The sequence below is a fragment of the Phocoena sinus genome, chromosome 1, assembly GCF_008692025.1.
Source record: "Phocoena sinus isolate mPhoSin1 chromosome 1, mPhoSin1.pri, whole genome shotgun sequence".
In the NCBI taxonomy this organism is placed as follows: domain Eukaryota; kingdom Metazoa; phylum Chordata; class Mammalia; order Artiodactyla; family Phocoenidae; genus Phocoena; species Phocoena sinus.
In genome coordinates this window covers 18,724,551-18,739,574 of record NC_045763.1, presented here as the reverse complement: position 1 = coordinate 18,739,574, position 15,024 = coordinate 18,724,551, and the positions used below count along the sequence as shown (strand labels likewise).

The window sequence follows — 15,024 nt, the reverse complement described above, 5'->3', positions numbered from 1 at the left end:
GGAGTTAAAAATCACATCCTTTTCAGGACATCTGATACAGCCTCTGCCTGTCCCAGGCTGGGCTTTAAAGTCGGTTCCACCAACATGATCCAATTAGTGATTCTCAGATCAAATAGGAAAATGTTGATATAAACAAACAGCTCTCAGGATGTCGATCAGCCACCAATACTGGGCACCAAATGCATAATAAATACGTGGGTGTTTAATACCAAGCATTTATTTAACAAAGATTTACCTGGTGCCTTCTTTGAGGCAGGCACTCCGCCAAGCCCTGGGAATACAACAGTGAATGAGGCTCCATCGCAGCCCTAAAAATCTCAGAAAGCTTTTCCCTTTACCACTTTTCCGAGAGGGAAGCTGGTGTCTGAGGAGATTCATTTCCTCAGTTCTTCCCCAGAGAGTCAAGGACAGGCAGTGCCAATTGTATGCAAACACAAAAATCAACCTGCTAACACTGCGAAGGAGTGCAGGTTCCAGACCTTGGGTCCAGACCCTGTAGAATGGAAGGTAAAAGGAGAGGATTTCCACACTCGCTGAAATCCTTTCCCCCGAGAATCTGTTTTGGATTATGTATCTGTGGGAGCTAAAAATCAACATTACCTACCTAATCTGTAAGTAGAAGTGAGGCAAAAGACATTTCTGAAAGTCCAGCTTTGGAGAGCTGGCAGGCTGATGCTTATTCAATTTAGATCCCACGAGGGGGAGAGCAAGTGAGACAAACACCCGAGTTTGCCAACTATTTGGAACAAGTCTCTAGTTGAACTGACTGGCTTTCGGGCTGGATCACTTACCCCGCCAGGATGTCTATCTCAAAACAAGCCGGTTTGCTTCTGTTTCTTCCTCAAGCTCATCTATGAATTCAGAGGACAGCTTTGAATGCTTGCAGGTCTGTCAGCTGATGGCTTATTTCATTTAGGGCAAGCAAGTTCTTGGCATCTGCCAAGAGTAAAGTGGACGGACAACCTGCCTGATGTTTTGATGTGCGTTAGGACTCTTATCTTGTTGCCAAACTGGTATCAAAACGCGCGCACAGTGGTTTTGTTTCCTGGGGAAGCAGCTGCACGCTCCCCGGTTGCTCACACATTCAGAGCGGTTGCAAATCAGTCCTCAGCCATTACAGCCATTTCGGTCTAATTACTACATGGGGCACAGGAAGTCAGTGTGAAACTCCCACACTTCCTCTGACTCTGACCCGGCGATTCTCAATCTTCAGTATCTTTAAAGGGTTCTGCTGCCTGGACCCCCAGCCCAGGATCAGAATCTTTGAGGATGGGTGCTTGGGTGTTCCAGTTCCAGCTGAAGGCTGGCAGAATATGCCACTCCTGAATATGCCACTTTGGCATAATGATTATTTTGAGCTAAAGGCACTTGGAAAACAGCAGGTGCAGGAAGGGTGCTCTGACCCTCCTCCCCTTTTCTTCCTGAAAGCAGGAGAAAACGCCCTTGTGAAAGATGCCCTTCCTGGGCTTCCCTGGTGGTGCAGTGGTTAAGAATCCACCTGCCAATGCAGGGGACACAGGTTCAGTCCCTGGTCTGGGAAGATCCCACATGCCGTGAAGCAACTAAGCCCGTGGGCCACAACTACTGAGCCTGAGCTCTAGAGCCTGCGAGCCACAACTACTGGAGCCCACGCGCCTAGAGCCCGTGCTCCACAGCAAGAGAAGCCACTGCAATGAGAAGCCCGCGCACTGCAACGAAGAGTAGCCCCCGCTCACCGCAACTAGAGAAAGCCCACCTGCAGCAACAAAGACCCAACACAGCCAGAAAAAAAAAAAAAAAAAAGATACCCTTCCTATACCAAGAGGAAAGAAATGTTCTTATCACCAGAGACGGGTGGCGGGAGCTGGGGAGGGTGTCAAGGCCAAGAGAATTCTGTGCAAACAGACCTTGTCAGAGTAAGTCTGGAACCAAGCAGACCCCTGTGGGCCACCCCCCACCCTTCCCCAAGTATTGATACAAAGGCCCATTCACATCTCCTGCCTCTTGTTTATAGAAAAGCTGAAGTCTCCCAGGCCTCCCTGAGTCACAAAAGAGCAGGCTCAAGCAGCTAATGATTAGGACAATAGAGTCACAGACTCAGTGTCTGATGCACCTTCCTGAGTTGTTTTACAGATACTGAAACTGCCACCAGAGGGAAAAAGCTAACTGCATGATGACCAGTTAGCTCCATCTTGAGCAGTACTGAAACTATGGCTAGCACAGCTCCAAGAACTGGCCTTAAGAGAATGGGATTAACACTACTGCTCGTAATAATCTATATCTTTGTGGGCATCAAAATAATTGTAGCTTGTTCTGCCCATATATATAAAGGGGCGAGACAACTGTCAGCAGGGAGATGCTACATACCCGTGTCGACATCTTCCACTCTAAGGATACAGTGTCCTATGTCAGCATGAAGAAGTTACAGAAGACGGACTTTCACCCATGATCCCATAGAGATGGAACCATGTTCTGACAAGCGGGGATTTGTGAGCAGCTTTTGGCAGAAAAAAAGCTCTTTGCAGGAAACAGCTCTCTGCAGGAGGCACCCCTTTATCTTGACACTAATCTTAAACCAGGCATCCCCATGCTCTACTCATCTCCGGCCCTAGTACCCCTTTTAAATCTTTTGATCACACAATAATTTGCCTAGCTTGTTGGTTCTTTCCCTAGATGAGTGAAGTAGAAATGAAGAATAAGTAATTAACAGATGACCGGATCTCTTTCCTAGCTTCCCCTTCAGTAATCTCTTGAACAAACCATGTGAACAAAATAGCATCTAAATAAAGATCATGCGTCCCCAAGGACTTATTTTACTTAAAATTCATTTGGCCTTTGGCTTATTTCTAAATAAAGAAAGAAAGATCAGGAGGAGTCGACAAGCCTGCACAGGGGGATATGGGGACGACTCTGGCCCCTGATCTCGATGGTTAACTAACGTTACTTCCCTGTTTCCTTTTAAAAACTTTCATGACCGAGCAGAAACTTCAGATGTGGTTTTGGAGGATGCTGAGTCCACCTTCTCCCCAGATTGCCGGCATTCAGTTTAAAGGCAACTTTCCTTTCTATCAACACTGATAGAGTACTGATTTTGCAGGCAGTGAAGAGTGGGACCAAATTCAGTAACAACTCTTACCTTCTTTTAGGCTCTCCATATATTTTAGTTACTTTTCCACAGTTGCCTGCCTTTGTTCAATCTAGTAGAAAAGCATTTAGGATTTACCACTTCTTGGGGTCTTCATTTCCCCATGAAGGCTCCGCATCACATAAAACATATTAAATAGACTTGAATGTTTCTACCTTGTTAGTCTGCTTTACATCAATTTAATTCTCAGGTCCAGCTGAAGAGCTTACGAAAGTGGAAGTAAAGTTTTGCCTACCGTGCATCTGATTCCAGTGTCTCACTCTGGTTGACAGCTCCTGCTCTAAGTTTTTGTAAGGGCAATCCCCTAGCATGAGGGATGTATGTGTGAAGGGGACCCCCTTTGTCCTCCATAATCCTCAAAGGTGGTGATCACACAAACAACTGGAAAAAGTGAGAAACTAGCTCCTGAACACCCAGAGGTACTTAGATTAACTTCGTAAAGTGTTTGTCTCACAAGTGGACTCCAGGCTCTACCAGCAAGCTCCCTGCTAGTCCATTGAGCCAAGCTGTCCATTCCTTGGTCCACTGCAGGGGCTGAGCTCCCAGTCCTTCAGGTCAGAAGCTGTGTGAACAGCGAGATGGGAAGCAATGTTTAGAAGAACAACCAAAACAGTTTCAGACGGGCAACTGGATTGATAATAAGAGGAAATCTGGGACACTCACTGAAAAAAAATAGTGGGAGATGAGAGCCATCTACTTATATTGGGTTAGCCAAAAAGTTCGCTCAGGTTTTTCCGTAACAACTTACGGAATATATAAGATCATGACAATACCTGTCTCCCAACTAGTCACGCCCAGGGCATGAGGAAGAGGCACACAATCCTCAGCTCAGAAGTCGTCGGAGTCGCTAAAGAGAATCGGATGAGATACGAGCCCCCTCAAACTCTCACACCATGTCTGCTCAGCTTGACAATCTCTGAATTCCTGCAGACATCTTGCCTTGTCACTTTCTACTTTGTGTTGCTTTGTACTGTAGCACCTACCACTTTTTTTTTTTTAATTTTTAAAATTTTTGTCTGTGTTGGATCTTCGTTGCTGCATGCGGGCTTTCTCTAGTTGCGGCGAGCGGGGGCTACTCTTCGTTGCGGTGCGTGGGCTTCTCATTGTGGTCGCTTCTCGTTGCAGAGCATGGGCTCTAGGCGCGTGGGCTTCAGTAGTTGTGGCACATGGGCTCAGTAGTTGTGGCTCACGGGCTCTAGAGCACAGGCTCAGTAGTTGTAGCACACGGGCTTAGTTGCTCTGTGGCATGTGGGATCTTCCTGGACCAGGGATGGAACCCGTGTCCCCTGCATTGGCAGGCAGATTCTCAACCACTGTGCCACCAGGGAAGCCCCACGTAGCACTTTTAACACATTCCAAATCTACACTATCAGAGTGCTTTCACAAGCATTATTACAATCTTGGCATTAGCTCTACAGGAGAGGTGTTATTACCATTCTACAGATGAAGAAACTAAGGCTCAGAGAGACTTTTTCAAGTCAGCAACAAAGATCATCTCTCTTAAACATTTTTATTGGAGTTTATCTTGTTACATAAGTAACGTGTGTTAACTGTAGAAAAGGTGGATAAACAAAAGAATAAAAATAAAATAAAACAAAACATCTTGCCTCCCAGATAAGCACAGAGATAAGGCTTTCAGAGGATGTCCTTCCAGCCTTTTTTCTATACTGAGAAGCAGTATGGAGTGGTAAGAGCACAGACTCCAAAGCCTGTCCAGAGTCAAATCTCAGCTCTGTGACTTACTGGCATATGACCTTGGCAGGATTTTTAACCTCTCTGTGCTTTAATTTCCTCATCTGTAAAATGGGGATAATACAATACCTAATAGTGTAGGGAATTAACTAAGTCAACATCTTTGAAGTACTTAGAACAATGCCTGGCACATAGAAAGTCCTTGTTATTGAGCTTTTTTTTTTTTCTTGTTATAAGAGTGGTAATAAATGTCATATGTTCTTTTGTTATCTGACTTTTTTTTCACTTCTTAAACTCAATATATTGTGAACGTGTTTCTGTGTATATATACATGCCTACATGGTTGTTAACAGTGTTTATGTTGTGATATCTGTCGTTAATTTCACCAACCCCCCCCTACTGTTGCTTGCAATCTTTTGCTATTACGTGCTGAGTTGAATATCCTTATAGATAAATCTTCACTTCCTTAAATAATTTTCTTTAAAATAAATTCCCTTTAAATAAATTCCTAGAGGTGAAATTACTAGAGTAAATATATAGGTAAGACTTTTAATGTATGCCCCCAACATCAGGGTAAAAGTGAAGTCTCAGGCTTCCAGCTTTGAGATACTATTCTCCCTCCTTGTTATTTTTATTTTTTATTTTTTTAAATTTTTGGCTGCATTGGGTCTCCGTTGCTGCATGCAGATTTTCTCTGGTTGCGGCGAGCGGGGGCTGCTCTTCGTTGTGGTGCATAGGCTTCGCATCGCGGCGGCTTCTCTTGTTGCGGAGCACGGGCTCTAGGCACAGGGCCTTCAGTAGTTGTGGCACATGGGCTCAGTAGTTGTGGCTAGCGGGTTCTAGAGCGCAGGCTCAGTAGTTATGGCGCATGGGCTTAGTTGCTCCACGGCATGTGGGATCTTCCCGGACCAGGGCTCGAACCCGTGTCCCCTGCATTGGCAGGCGGATTCTTAACCACTGTGCCACCAGGGAAGTCCTCCCTCCTTGTTATTTATGGCTGCTTCTGTGACATTGGGTCTGTAAGAGGAGTTAGTGAATTTACACAGAAGGGAAGTAGTCTAAAGGATCTGAAAAGGCTTTTTAAAGATGGCGTGTTATATGTGGCCCCTTTAAGAAATATGCCTGTGAGACAGTTCTTTCTTCAGGGAACATGATGCTAATAAGGTCTACTTACTCAGCACAGTTGACAGCCTCCATAGTCATCGATTTGGCAGTTAATGAGCTACAAACATCTGGAATTTTCCACTGACTCACGTGGCTGATGTTCTCTGGCTGATTGCATAGGTTTGGGAAGAGACTGAGCTTCAAGCTTCCATGGCCCAAGAGCTTGTGTTTTGCCACAGCACAAAAGACATAGCGACATAGCTTTAATAGACGATTAACACTTTGGCCTAGTTGACACCATGGTGTGACTACACAGGCACCAAGGAATCTCCACAGCTTCTAATGCATGGGGAAGTGAAATATCTTCCCCAAGGACAGTCTGATCTCTTGACTCCAGTTCACCATGGCTGAATTTTTATACCGTCTCCTTGCCTTTAATTGATAGATCTTTATTTTATTTTGTTATAAGTGTTACCTTGTGCGATTCAAAGTTATGTCCTTTCGCATATTCCAAATGTACCCCCGTTAGATAATAAGGGGTAAGTATTGACCACTTTACAATGAGCAAGACAGTGTACTAAGTAATTTATATGCATTCTCTTATTTGATTCTCAACAGAATCCCCCTAAGGTAAGTAATATTATCATCGCCATTTAACAGATGAGAAAATTGAGATTCAGAGAGATAGGTTAAATGATTTTCTCAAAATCACATGCAGAGAACTCACACCTGGGTCAATGAGATACCAAAACCTCTGCTTTTAGCCTGCTACACTGACCTAGTCTTCAGGGTCTGTACTTCTAGAAAATGCTCTGAATACAGCTTGCTCTGGAATGGAAGGTAGCCACCCTTCTGAGTCCAGGCTATCATCAGCCTAGTAAACTTGCACATATATTCTTAATGCCAATTAGAAAGGAAGCAAAGAAAAACTAGACTATAAATATAGTGTCCCATACGTGGGGTTATTTTCAGAGGGATCCTGCCCACAGGGGTATTCCTGCAGTGAAAGCGTACTGCTAAGAGGCAGAAGCTGAGGGAGCTTCTGCAGGAGCCAGCCTAAGGAGGAGCACAGCCCGCTGCAAAGAAATTACAGCCAGGTGAACTCACGAACAGGAGTTCCTGAAGGACCCCCAAAAGTGCCCCCAAGAGCAAAAGAGGCAGCTTTTGACATTCATCATGCCAGGAAAACATGAAGCCATCTGACAAGAGCTCTGATCCAGAAGGAGCTTTCCTGCTCTCCTTTACACTTCTTCCTCTGTGACTGAAATCTCAGAGATGTCAAAAGCTATATAGTTAGCAAGTTGCAGAAGGAGAAATAAGGAAGAAGAGAGCGTCAACTCTCAACCAAGTTCAGAGTTCTGATTATAACTGGGACTGACCAGTTTGAATGACTGAGTTAAAACTGAGTTTAGGATCGCGCTGCCGGCGTGCAAGATGGCGGTGAAGAAAGACAAGAAGCCTAAGAAGTCAACCTGGAAGTTTAATTTGGACCTTACTCATCCAGTAGAAGATGGAACTTTTGATTCTAGAAATTTTGGTATCTTCCCTAGTGAATATCTTGGGTTTTCTTCCCTAGTGTGGCATTTTCTCTGTTTTAAAATAGGAACAGTTTCTACGGGAGAAGGTTAAAGTGTATGGAAAAACTGGAAATCTTGGGAACGTCGTTCACATTGAACGCTTCAAGAATAAAATCACAGTTGTTTCTGAGAAAGTTCTCTAAAAGGTGTTTGAAATACCTTACCAAGAAATACCTTCAAAAGAACAATCTTCGTGATTGGCTCCGTGTGGTTGCATCTGACAAGGAGACTTATGAACTTCGTTACTTCCAGATTAGTCAAGATGAAGATGGATCCGAGTCCGAGGACTAGATGAAGCCGTCCCTTTCAGGGCTTTGCTTGCTAACAAAACAAATGAAGTATACAAGAGAAACATCTTGAAGTGGACCTTTAGTTTATCCGTGAATTAAAAAATTACGCTGTATGTTAAGCATTCATCTCTTTGATTTAAGTGTATGCTGTTTATATGGTGCTGGCTTTCCTTTAATACTTTAAAAAATTTTTTTGTTGGAGTGTAGTTTATTTACACTGTTTTGTTGGTTTCGGGTATACAGCAAGGTGAATCAGTTATACACATGCACTCCTTTTCTTTTTTAAGATTCTTTTCCCATATAGGCCATTACAGAGTATTGAGTAGAGTTCCCTGTGCCATACAGCAGGTTCTTATTAGTTATCTGTTTTATGTATAGTAGGATGTACATGTCAGTCCCAATCTCCCAGTTAATCCCCCCCAACCCCCCGACCACCGCCCTTATCCCCTGGTAACCATAAGTTTGTTTTCTACATCTGTTACTCTACTTCTGTTTTGTAAATAAGTTCATTTGTACTCCCCTGTTGTTGTTTTTTTTAATACTTTCTGTAAGCAGTATTTAAATAGCCTATAGCTAGTGGAATTTCTTCCAGGATTTCTGAAGTGTACTACTTTTACAAATGTCCTTCAGTTAAAGTATATAGTGAAAAAATGAAGCACAATTTTGGGTATAACTTTATATAATAAAATATTTAAATTCTCTTGACAGTCTCAAAAAAAAATTGAGTTTAAAATTTAAAGTGACCACAGAATTCTATTACCCAAAAGAAAGGATGGTAATATAAAATAACAACTGGTGTAGCACAGACAACATCCAATCAGACATTTGACCAATCAAAATTAGACAGCCAGTAGGGCCATTGGCTAAATGTCAGTCCTGCCTACGAGTAACCAAAAAGGTCACTTCCCCATGAAAATGGGTGTTTTGACTGGAAAAGAACTATCAACCTGAACAGATTTAAAAGAATAAGTTTATGTACCTAATAACAGACAATCAAATGTATGAAGCAAAAATTGATAGAACTGAAGGGAGAAATAGATATTTCTACAACAATAGTTGGAGACTTCAATACGCCATTCTCATTAAAAGATAGAACAACCAGATGGAATATAAGTAAAGAAATAGAGGACTTGAACAACACAATAAACCAACCAGATCTAACACATATACAGGACACTCTACCCAAGAACAACAGCACACACATTCTTCTCAAATGCACATGGGACATTCTCCAGTATAAACCATATTTTAGGTCACAAATTAAGTCTAAATATATTTTAAAATATGGATATCATTTAAAGTATCTTCTCTGACCACAACAGGATGAAGTCAGAAGTCAATAACAGAAGGAAAACTGGAAAAATCACAAAATTGTGGAAATTAAACAACACACTCTTAAACAATCAGTGGCTCAAATATGTCACAAGGGAAATTAGAAACTACTTAAAACCAAATGAAAATGAGAGCACAACATCCCGAAACTTTTGCAATGCGGCAAAAACAGTGCTAAGGGAGAAATGTGTATGTATAAACACTAAAAACAAGAAATATCTCAAATCAACAATCAAGCTTTACTACTTAAGGAACTAGAAAAAGAACAAACTAAGCTCAAAGGTAGCAGAAGAAAGGCAATAATAAAGATTCAAACAGAGATAAATAAAATAGAGAAGAGAAAAACAACAGAGAAAATCAACAAAAGTTGGTTCTTTAAAAAGAAATTCAACAAAATTGACAAATTAGCGATATTGATTAAGAAAAAAAGAGAGGATTCAAATTACTCAAAATCCAGAATGAAAGTTGAGACATTACTACCAATTCTACCAAAATAAAAAGATTATGAGAGTACTATGAACAAATGTACTCCAACAAATTGGGTAACCTAGATGAGATGGAAGCACTTCTAGAAACATATAGCCTACCAAGACTGCGCCAAAAAGCAATGGAAAATCTGACTGGACCTATAATTAGTAAGGAGATTAAATCAGTAATCAAAAGCTGACAAAGAAAAAGCTCTGGCCTAATGGCTTCACTGGTGGATTCTACCAACATTTAAGAAGAACTAACACCAATCCTTCTCAAAATTTTCCCAAAAATTGAAGAGGAGGGAACATTTCCTAACTCATTTTATAACACTCTGCTACCAAAGCCAACAAAGACACGACAAGAAAAGAAAACTACAGGGCTTCCCTGGTGGCGCAGTGGTTGAGACTCCGCCTGCCGATGCAGGGGACACGGGTTTGTGCCCCGGTCTGGGAAGATCCCACATGCCGCGGAGCAGCTAGGCCCGTGAGCCATGGCCGCTGGGCTGGGCCTGCGTGTCCAGAGCCTGTGCTCCGTAACGGGAGAGGCCACAACAGTGAGAGGCCCGTGTACCACAAAGAAAAAAAAAGAAAAAGAAAACTACAGACCAATATCCCTTATGAATATTAATACAAAAACTCTCAACAAAATACTATCAAACTGAATTCAACATTGAATAGTAAAGGGATTATACACCATGACCAAATGGAATTCATTCCTGATATGCAAGAATGGTTCAACATACAGAAAATTGATCAATGTAATACACCACTTAAATAGAACGAAGGTAAAAACCACATGATCCTTTCAACTAATGCAGAAAAAGCATTTGACAAAATAAAACACTCAAAAAACTACCCCAACGTAATAAAAGTCATGTATGAAAAACCCACAGCAGACATCATGCTCGATGGGGAAAGAGTGAAAGCTTTTCCTCTAAGAACAGGAACAAGGCAAGGATGCTCAGTTTTGCCATTTCTATTAAACATAGTCCCGGAGTCCTATACAGTGCAATTAAGCAAGAAAAAGAAATAAAAGTCATCCATATTGGAAAAGAAGTAAAATTATCTGTTTGCAGATGATATGATTTTATATGTAGAAAACCCTAAAATTCCACCAAAATCAATTAGAACTAATAAACAAATTTGACAAAGTAGCATAATAAAAAGTCAACACCCCCAAATCAGTTGCATTTCTATAAACTAACAATGAACAATATGAAAAGGAAATTAAGAAAACAACTCCATTTATAATAGTATCAAAAAGAATAAAATACTTAGTAATTAATTTAACCAAGGAGGTGAAAGTCTTGTTCAATGAAAACTAAAATAAAAAAATTTTTAAATGCTAGAAGAAATTAAAGAAGACATAAATAAGTGGAAAGTCACCAATGTTCATGGATTGGAAGACTTAATATTGTTAAGATGTCAATACCACTCAGTGATCTATACACTCAATGCACTCCCTATCAGTAACCCAATGACATTTGTCTTCAGATAGAAAAATCCATCCTAAAATTCATATGGGTCCCAAGGGACCCTGAATAGCCAAAAGAAGCTTGAAAACAGAAGAAGAAAGTTGGAGTCTCACACTTTCTGATCTCAATACTTACTGCAAAGCTACAGTAATCAAAACAATGGGAAACTGGCATAAACATAGACATACAGATCCATGGAATAGAATAAAGAGCCTAGAAATAAACCCTCACATATATGGTCACGTGATTTCCAACAAGGGTGCCAAGACCATTCAGTGGAGAGAGGACAGTCTTTTCAACAAATGTGCTAGGAAAACTGAATATCCACAAGCAAAAGTATGAAGCTGGACTCTCATTTTTTTTTTTTTAAAGAATCCCACTCTTTCTTTTTTTTTTTTTTTAATATCCTCAAGGTATTTATTTATTTATTTATTTATTTTAGACTGAGTTGGGTCTTCTTTGCTGTGCGTGGGCTTTCTCTAGTTGCAGTAAGCGGGGCTACTCTTCGTTGCAGTGCATGGTCTTCTCATTGTGGTGGCTTCTCTTGTTGCATAGCCCCGGCTCTAGGTGCGCAGGCTTCAGCAGTTGTGGCTCAGGGGCTCTAGAGCACAGGCTCAGTAGTTGAGGCGCACAGGCTTAGTTGTTCCGCGGCATGTGGGATCTTCCCGGACCAGGGCTCGAACCTGTGTCCTCTTCACTGGCAGGCGGATTCTTAACCACTGTGTCACCAGGGAAGTCCCTGGACTCTCATTTTATCCCATATACAAAAAAATAACCCCAGGGCTTCCCTGGTGGTGCAGTGGTTGAGGGTCCGCCTGCCGATGCAGGGGACGCGGGTTCGTGCCCCGGTCCGGGAAGATCCCACATGCCGCGGAGCGGCTGGGCCCGTGAGCCCTGGCCGCTGAGCCTGCGCGTCCGGAGCCTGTGCTCCGCAACGGGAGAGGCTACAACAGTGAGAGGCCCGCGTACCGCAAAAAGAAAAAAAAAAAAACAAAACCCAAATGCATCAAAGACCTAAACATAAGAGCTAAAACTCTTAAGGAAACATGACACAAGATTTAGATTTGTCAGTGATGTGTTGGATTATGACACCAAAGACACAGACAACAAAAGAAAAGCTGAGCAAATTGGACTTCATGAAAACTAAAAACTTTTGTGCCTCAAAGGACACTATCAACAGAGTGAAATGGCAACCTATCGAATGGGAGGAAATATTTGCACATCATATATCTGATACGAGATTAATATCCAGAATATATAAAGAACTCTTAAAAATCAACAATGACAAAATGACCCAATTCAAAAATGGGCAAAGAAGTTGAATAGATATTTCTCCAGAGAAGATATACAGATTGCCAATAAGTATATGAAAAAGATGGTCTACATCACAGATCATTAGGGAATTGCAAGACAAAACCACAATGAGATACCTCTTCACAACCATTAGGATGGCTATTATAAAAACAAAAACAGAAAAGCAAAAAATAATAAGTGTTGGTGAGGATGCAAAGATATTGAAACCCTTGTGCATTGCTGGTAGGAATGCAAATTGGCATGGCCACTGTGGAAAAGAGTATGATGGCTCCTAAAATAATTAAAAATATAATTACCATACGGTTCATCAATTCCACTTCTGGGAACATACCCAAAAGAATTTAAAGTGGCGTCTCAGGAACTTCACTGGCGGTCCGGTGGTTAAGACTCCTCGCTTCCACTGCACCGGGTGCAGGTTCGATCCCTGGTCAGGGAGCTAAGATCCCACATGCCCGCGGCATGGCCAAAAAACAGATTATTTTTTACACCCCTGTTCACAGCAACATTATTCAAAATAGCTAAAACATGGAAGCAACTCACGTGTCTACTGATGTGTGAATGGGTAAGCAAAATGTGGCATATACATACGATAACACTATTCCACCTTGAAAGGGCAGGAAATTTTGACAGATGCCACAACATGGTTGAAACTTGAAGATATTATGCTAAGTGAAATAAGCTAATCACCAAAAGATAAATACTGTATGATTCCACTTATATGAAGTTCCTTGAGTAGTCAAACTCACAGAGACAGAAAGTATAATGGTGCTTACCAGGGGCTGGGAAGAGGGAGAATGGGGTATTATTGTTTAATGAGTAGAGTTTCACATGATCTTGTGAACTATACTTCAATAAAAACAAACAAACAGAAAGTGCACATAGAGTTTCAGCTTTGCAAGATGAAAATGTGCTGGAGATGCTGATGGTAGCGCAACAATATGAATGGACTTAATCACTGAACTACACACCTAAAAATGGTTAAGTTTGTAAATTTTAAGGTATGTGAATTTTACCACAGTAAAAAAAAAAAAAAAAAGAAGAAGAAGTAAAAAAGTAAAATAAAGATACTTCTTTCTAGCATGGATCTTCTTTTTCAACATACTATGAAACTGAGACCTATCCCTGACATATGGGGTCTGGGGCAAGGGTGCAGATGGAGACCTACATATCGTTTGTCTAATTATTTAAATGGGACAAACTAAAAATCATTTAAATAAAAGATGTCCTATCTTAGTACCTTGTCAAATTTACATTCATAACGACAAAATCAACCACAAACCTTCATGTCATTTGGATGCAATTGCCCTATGTTTCAAGATCACAGGGCAAGAGATGTGGAAAGCATTTCCCTGGGGCCTGAACAGTGTTAATCATTAAGAGTGGATGTTGAGGGTTGTCTTGTACCAGCACTGGATGCCGGAAGTGCCCGTGTGTTCTTGCCATGCAAAGCAACCCAGACAGTCCTGGAACTCCTATGACTGGCAAAATTAGGTTTATTTAGATAGTCCGGTTTTCATTCCTGTGTTCATTCATTTTGAGATAGGATGATAATCACCTGTTCATGTATTTCATTCTTAACAATTCTCTTTGTCATTTGATTTTGAGCTTTCATTTTTTTCTCTTATTCAATAAATAAGAAAGAAGCTCAGGGTCTTCCCATGATCGCGATAAGGAGTTAGCCGTCATTTCAGTGCTGGATGTGGGGAAGGATCCACTTCCAAAGTCACTCACCTGGCTGTCCACAGGCCTCAGGTTCTTCCTGGCTGTTGGCTGAAAACTTCGTTTCCTTGCCACGGGAGCTTCTCCGCAGGGCAGCACACCGTAAGGCAATATTTTCCTTCAGGGTGAGTTGAAGTGGGAGAGCAAGCAAGATGGAAGTCACAGTCCTTTTCAACCTAATCTCAGAAGTAACATCCCACCACTGTTTTCGTATTGTGGTAAAATATACATAACATAAAATTGACCAACTTAACCACTTTTAGGTGTACGGTTCAGTGGCATTAAGTGCATTCACACTGGTGTGAAACCATCACCACTACCCATCTACAGAACTTTTTCATCTTCCCGAACTGAAACTCTGTTCTCATTAAACACTAACTCCCCGTGTTCCCCTCCCCCCAGCCCCTGATAACCGCCATTCGGGTTTCTGTCTCTATGATTTTGACGACTCTCGGTACCTCGTTGAAGCGGAATCATATATTTTCCCTCTGTGTCCAGCTTATTTCAGTTAGCATAACATCATCAAGGTTCATCCATGTGGTAATATGTATTAGAATTTCCATTCTTTTTTAAGACAGTAATATTCCACTGGTAAGGATAAACCACATTTTCTCTATCCATTCACCTGTAGATGGACGTTTGGGTTATTTCTACCTTTTGGCTATTGTGAATAATGCTACTATGAGCATGGGTGTAACAGCTATCTGTTCAAGTCCCTGCTTTCAACTATTGTTTTATAGCCACAAGTGGAATTGATGAACCGTATGGTAATTATATTTAAAGAATTTTCAGGAACCACTATTCTGTTTTCCATAGCAGCTACACAGTTTTATACTCTCATCAGCACTACACAAGTGTGCCAATTTCTCCACACCGTTGCCAACACTCGTTATTTTCTGGGTTTTTTTGTTTTTGTTTTATGTTAAC

General features: G+C 41.4%; 1 pseudogene; it reads left to right on the top strand.

The window, feature by feature from the left end:
• Window positions 1–7,354: 7,354 nt before the first annotated feature.
• LOC116764296 lies at window positions 7,355–7,841 on the top strand (annotated as a pseudogene).
• The last annotated feature ends 7,183 nt before the right edge of the window (window positions 7,842–15,024 follow it).